The sequence below is a fragment of the Pseudophryne corroboree genome, chromosome 4, assembly GCF_028390025.1.
Source record: "Pseudophryne corroboree isolate aPseCor3 chromosome 4, aPseCor3.hap2, whole genome shotgun sequence".
In the NCBI taxonomy this organism is placed as follows: Eukaryota; Metazoa; Chordata; class Amphibia; order Anura; family Myobatrachidae; genus Pseudophryne; species Pseudophryne corroboree.
The window spans coordinates 308,915,404-308,922,387 of record NC_086447.1 but is presented as its reverse complement, the minus strand read 5'-3'; the positions used below and the strand labels follow the sequence as shown (position 1 = coordinate 308,922,387).

At 43.1% G+C, this 6,984-nt stretch overlaps 4 pseudogenes; 2 read left to right on the top strand and 2 right to left on the bottom strand.

Annotated features, from left to right (window-relative positions):
• Positions 1-3,709: 3,709 nt before the first annotated feature.
• Positions 3,710-3,828, bottom strand: LOC134912595 (5S ribosomal RNA; annotated as a pseudogene).
• A 185-nt stretch (positions 3,829-4,013) lies between these two features.
• On the bottom strand, positions 4,014-4,132 carry LOC134913145 (5S ribosomal RNA; annotated as a pseudogene).
• Positions 4,133-5,699: 1,567 nt separating this feature from the next.
• LOC134912751 (5S ribosomal RNA) lies at positions 5,700-5,818 on the top strand (annotated as a pseudogene).
• Positions 5,819-6,100: 282 nt separating this feature from the next.
• Positions 6,101-6,219, top strand: LOC134912846 (5S ribosomal RNA; annotated as a pseudogene).
• Positions 6,220-6,984: the final 765 nt, after the last annotated feature.

The window sequence follows — 6,984 nt, the reverse complement described above, 5'->3', positions numbered from 1 at the left end:
CGTCTATCTATCACCCGTATATCCTCCTCTCCGGGCTTCTCCCAGAGAGGAGATTTGAAAAGTAGGTAACTACGAACCAAACCACAGAAAATGCAGTTTTCAGAGATTTGGCCGCTTACCTCATATGCACCAAGCCCCAGAATGCAATAGATTCCGGGACTTGGATGCGGTTGGCAATGCTCAATAGAAGTCTTTGGGCTTCTATCACATTGCCCCTCTGAAAGGGATCCAATCAGATTCCTCCCAGTCCCATCTGCAGCTCATACATCACTCGACACATGCACAGATAGGACTCCAGGTCCTAAACCTGGTAGTACAACCATCGCAAAGGACAACTCTTACCGCATGAGCTGTCCTTCGTGTTTTTATTCATGTGTACAGCATTAGCAAACGCTGATACGCATGTGGTGAGTGGCAGGATGAATCACAATGATTGATGCATCCCGCCCAATGTGAGTGAAAGACAAATGTGGTTAGGGCCCTTACAAATTTTCCCCACTGCAGCCCATTTCTCCCTCTCAGGGTGGCTATACCGGTAACATCAGTCTGCCTCGTCCAGCTTCTCTGTCTTTTGGCTAAGGTCAGAAATAGGTAGGTGATTGATTTTTATATTTAATGACTGGTACTCATTAAGTCACCTGAGCTGAAGCATAGACATCCTTAAAACCTGAACTGTCAGCATGCCTTGAGGATAGAAGTTGGAAACCTCTGAGTTAAGCCATTATGGCAGGTGCTACTCATATTTTAGTAAAAAATAGTCTAGATAAATTCATGATTGGATGAGGGGCAGCTGTAATAGCAAACCTGCCCTGCAGCCAGCTGCTGCAAAACTGGCAGGGGTGCATGCTGGGAGCTGCAGATAATAAAATATTTAAACAGTATGGCTAGGGCTGAAGCAGGGCACATGAGCATTCTCGGTCAGCGCTCCCTGCCCACGTGACTTATGACATCACAGTACCCAGGGCGTTCCAGGGTAACCTGCAATCTGCAAAACGATACTGACAAAGCAGTGATCATGTCACCTCCTGGACTTTGCACCATACTTGCCTACCTGACCCTCTCCATGAGGGAGAAAATGCTCTGTTCCTGGACTTTCCTGGTAATGTATGATTGCCATCACCTGTGGTGAAACACCTTTCTTATCAATTAACTAGCTCACCACAGGTGATGGCAATCATACATTACCAGGAAAGTCCAGGAACAGAGCATTTTCTCCCTCATGGAGAGGGTCAGGTAGGCAAGTATGCCCTAGAGAGCATCACCAGATGCACCCCCTGTTTCCACGTTCCTGGGTATGGAAATGGGACCCATAGTTCAAATTACCACATTTGCACTTGCAATCTGTATCATTTATGTCACAGTGTATTTTTCTTACAGTATGTTGCATGCCCCGTTTACTTGTAATCAATGAGAAAGCACATGGGTCAGGGGAAAGACCACTGTTGGCCCAAACCCATCCCCATCCTTCTAACAGCAAGTATTTGGTGGGGTTGGGTATGGATGTGGTGGTTAGAATACCGGCAGCGCGGTGAGCGCTAGAAAGCTCCTTGCTGTGCTTGCCACGCTGTGCTCGCCACGCTGCGGGCTCAGTGGCTCACTGCACTCACCACAGGTTTTATTACCACAGTGACAGAGCCTCCCAACTGCAACCCCCCCCCTCCAGGAGGAAAAAAACTTGACTATTCTCTTAATTTATGAATGCCAGCACCTGTTTTGAACAGCTTAATGGACAAGAAAGTTGATTTCCACAGGTGATGGCAATGACAGATTAAGAGAAAAGTCCAGGAGCAGAGCATTCTGTCCCTCCTGGAGAGGGTCATGTTGGGATATGTGGACACTGCTGCCCGCGGGTTAGACAGCGGGACAGTCCTAAAAAAAGGGACTGTCGGGCGAAAATTGGGACAGTTGGGAGGTATGCATCAAACAAGGCAGCATTTCAAATTAGGTGTTACTGGGCTTCAATGTAAACACTAGAGATCAGAGCCGTAACTACGTGTGTGCCAGTTGGGCCTGGCACACAGCGCAGTCGTCCTGGGGGCGCAACTGGCCGCATCCCATTAATTTACTCAGCGGCATTGTAATGAGTCAAACTAACTCAATACAAGCCACCAGAGAGGAGCAGCAGCGCCGGAGGCAGGAGAGAAGGACGTGGAGGGAGTGGGAGGAGGGAGCCGCAGCAGCGCACTAATTGGTGGTGGCGCTGCTCAGAGCCGTCCTTCTCCTTCCACTGTGCGGCTGTGCGCCCCCTCCCTCTCCCTCAGTGCCTGCAGCATCGTCTGCGCCAAAACGGGAACTGCCTGTGTGTGCGGGAGCCGGGCAGAGGAGGAGATCCACGGAGGCAGCGGCAGCAGGAGCTGCCCAAACGATACAGCTGACGAAGAGCCAGGAGGATGGGAGGTAAAAAAAAGAGTCAGGGCTACAGTATTACAGTTTACAGGCTGGGGTGAACGCGGGCGGCACTGCATAGGGCTGTATAGAGAATGAATCCCTTCTTCTGCTGTGCTTATTTATATATATATACATATATATATGTGAACAGAAAATGAGGTATTGAAAGCGACCAATGGTGCTAGACAATTGTAACAAAGCAAGGTAGTTGTAAAAATTTATATACAGATTTATTATATAGCACTAAAACAAAACTGAGTTAAAAATCTGTGCAAAAAGAGGTAACATGTAGCTAAAATAGTAAAAAAAAACATGTACACAGGAAAAATGTATACAAAAAAGACATAGGACATAAAATATACCAAGGTAAAAAAATGTTTTAAAAATTCAAAAAAAAAAAGAGGAGTAAGAGTATCTTAACTTTTGATAAGTGAGGTAAGATCAAGGCAGCACCCAACGCGTTTCGTCCTATCTGGACTTCATCAAGGGGTGATCTAAAGCTAGAGACAGACCATATATATATACTCATTAATTGAGTGAAGTGTTTGTATTTGTTCAATATAGAATTATAGTGCACAATTATTACAGGTGTATTAATAGGGGTATAGAATCCTGTGAATTTAAGCTAAAAAAAAACCAACAGAATGTTTATAAAACAAGAAAAAAGTCACGGAGCCGTGAACTTCCTGTCCGGGCCATCCGCGACGTCACATCCGCCCCACATCCGGTGTCCTTAGCGGCCGGGTGCGCATGCGCCGGCTCCGTGTGGCGGAATGTATTTATACCGCTAACACTTGTCTTCAATGCGAGTACCACGTTAGTATGTGTAACCAAGGTAACACAGGTCTCCGGCGGCCATTTTTTGTCCTCGATTTACAGCATTAGCGGCGGCCATATTTTTGGAGTCCGAGTTATTACCGAAGCTGGTTGCTTGAGTTCAATGTTCTGCATATCTTAAGTACAGCTCCATTTCGATTTAGGGATGCATAGAACAAGAGACAATGGAAGATACAAATGTTAAGAATGGAGTTATATTAGCACAATATCAATACAATTGTATATTTTAATTAGTCTGACAATAAATTCATAAAATAAATGTGAAATCACGCATAAGGCATATAGTCATAAGTAGACCAGATTTTTTTCAACAGATTATTTTTTTATTTTTTATATAATTACCGTGGAAAGACATTAGGACACTGTTCACAATTAATACTGGGACAGAATTCTCGGTGGTATACACAGGGTATAATAATAAGGGTAAAATTGTATATGGACATAGCCATTTGAGCATTCCCACAGAACTCCTCCAGCACCTTTGTTTTTACAGTACCCGATCTTCCAAGGAGGTCCCCCATCCTTGTACTGGCCGGGCCCAGACTTGCTTAGCTTCCAAGATCAGACGGCATTGGGCGTCCCCAAGATGGTATGATTGTAATGACAATGCGGAGTCGTAAGTAGGGGCCCATAGATGTCCGTGTATATATAAGTCATCATCCAAATATGGGTGGAAAATAATCTTAGTGGAACAAATCATTTAAAAGGAAGGGCATGTAACTATAGGCCAAGGTGTCAAGAGATATGCATGGTTCAGAAGGATATTAGATAAAAATGTTAAAACCTTGAAATTACAGCACCTGGTCTCCCCTGGGGGTCCCCCAACCAGGTACTGGCCAGGCCCAACGCTGCTTCGCTTCCAAGACCGGCCGGGATTGGGTCTATCCAGCGTGGTATGGCTGTAATAATGGTCAGGTGATATGGATAAAGTTTGAATAAGAAGGGGAGGTAAAGGAACATGTGAAAGAAGGATGCTTACATCACAAGAAGGGTGCTATCTCGTATCCTTCATTAAACCCGTCAGGATGAAGAGTGTTCAGTTCGTAAATCCAGAACATCTCTCTCCTTGAAAGGAGGTTGGAAAGATCTCCGCCTCTGTCTCCTAAAGCCACCAGTTCAATGCCTTTGTATGTTAATGCCTCCGGTTCTGAGTTATGGTACTGATGAAAGTGTCTTGATACCGCATGTGTTAAAACTTTGTTTCTTACGTTCCTGATGTGTTCTTCAATGGGAGAATAGATACATTTTTTACAAATAACCCATACCAAAACAATATCATCTTTTATAAACGTTATATTGATGACATTTTAATTGTATGGGAAGGAGATCACCAAGTTTTAAAGAATTTTTAACATACATCTCGGAAAACAACATGAACCTCAGCTTCACGGCCAAAGATGACAGTGAGAGGATGGAGTTCCTAGATGTAGTGTTGACACACTCAGACAAATAAATCATCACGAGCAACTTCATCAAGAATGTGGATATGAATAGCTACGTACACTATAGGCGTAACCATCGACAACAGTGGAAGGACAATGTTCCTTTTTCTCAGTTCAACAGGATAGCACGCAACTGTAAAACCAATGAGGACAGAGATACCCAACTTGAAGTTTACAGAGAAAGATTCAAGGAAAAGGGTTACCCGACACAACACCTGGAAGGAGCCACTATTAGAACCAAAGGCCTTGAAAGACGAGATTTGTTAAAATACAAGTCTAAAGAAAACAAAGAAGATACGGTTAAATTCATAACCACATACAATAGACATGAGAAACTCATCCAACAAACCTTAAAAAAACATTGGCATATCTTGCTGATGGACCCCATCTTGAAGGACTACCTCACTAAGGAACCAAAACTGGTCTTTAGGAAATCCCAAAACCTGAAGGACCTGTTGGCACCTAGTATGTTAAGGAATCCCGAACCAAGAAATACTATGCCTAAATGTGTGGGCAGTTTTAAATGTGGCAAATGTAACATCTGCAAAATTCTCCACCAGAATAGGAAATCTTTCTGTAACTCCAATACTAACAAAGAATACCGGATTAAACAGTTTATCAGTTGTAACACCTCATCAGTAATCTATCTCTTGGAATGCCCATGCAAAATGAAGTACATCGGCAAAACTAAAAGGGCATTGAAACTTCGCATTCAAGAACACATCAGGAACGTAAGAAACAAAGTTTTAACACATGCGGTATCAAGACACTTTCATCAGTACCATAACTCAGACCCGGAGGCATTAACGTACAAAGGCATTGAACTGGTGGCTTTAGGAGACAGAGGCGGAGATCTTTCCAACCTCCTTTCAAGGAGAGAGATGTTCTGGATTTACGAACTGAACACTCTTCATCCTGACTGGTTTAATGAAGGATACGAGATAGCACCCTTCTTGTGATGTAAGCATCCTTCTTTCACATATTTCTTTACCTCCCCTTCTTATTCAAACTTTATCCATATCACCTGACCATTATTACAGCCATACCACGCTGGATAGGCCCAATCCCGGCCGGTCTTGGAAGCGAAGCAGCGTTGGGCCTGGCCAGTACCTGGTTGGGGGACCCCCAGGGAAGACCAGGTGCTGTAATTTCAAGGTTTTAACAGTTATATTATAACTACCCTAATTTTGTGCAAATGATTTTTTAATTTTTGTATCTTTTGAATTATGATATTTAATTGCATCCAGTTGGTAACACAATTTTTTCATCTAATATCCTTCTGAACCATGCATATCTCTTGACACCTTGGCCTATAGTTACATGCCCTTCCTTTTAAATGATTTGTTCCACTAAGATTATTTTCCACCCATATTTGGATGATGACTCATATATACACGGACATCTATGGGCCCCTACTTACGACTCCGCATTGTCATTACAATAATACCATCTTGGGGACGCCCAATGCCGTCTGATCTTGGAAGCTAAGCAAGTCTGGGCCCGGCCAGTACAAGGATGGGGGACCTCCTTGGAAGATTGGGTATTGTAAAAACAAAGGTGCTGGAGGAGTTCTGTGGGAATGCTCAAATGGCTATGTTCATATACAATTTTCACCCTTATTATTATACCCTGTGTATACCACCGAGAATTCTGTCCCAGTATTAATTGTGAACAGTGTCCTAATGTCTTTCCACTGTAATTATATAAAAAAAATAAAAAAAAAATAATCTGTTAAAAAAATCTGGTCCACTTATGACTATATGCCTTATGCGTGATTTCACATTTATTTTATGAATTTATTGTCAGACTAATTAAAATATACAATTGTATTGATATTGTGCTAATATAACTCCATTCTTAACATTTGTATCTTCCATTGTCTCTTGTTCTATGCATCCCTAAATCGAAATGGAGCTGTACTTAAAATATGCAGAACATTGAACTCAAGCAACCAGCTCCGGTAATAGCTCGGACTCCAAAAATATGGCCGCCGCTAATGCTGAAAATCGAGGGCAAAAAATGTCCGCCGGAGATCTGTGTTACCTTGGTTACACATACTAACGTGGTACTCCCATTGAAGACAAGTGTTAGCGGTATAAATACATTCCGCCACACGGAGCCGGCGCATATGCACCCGGCCGCTAAGTACACCGGATGTGGGGCGGATGTGACGTTGCGGACGGCCCAGACAGGAAGTTCGCGGCTCCGTGACTTTTTTCTGTTGGTTTTTTTAGCTTAAATTCACAGGATTCTATACCCCTATTAATACACCTGTAATAATTTTGTGCACTATAATTCTATATTGAACAAATACAAA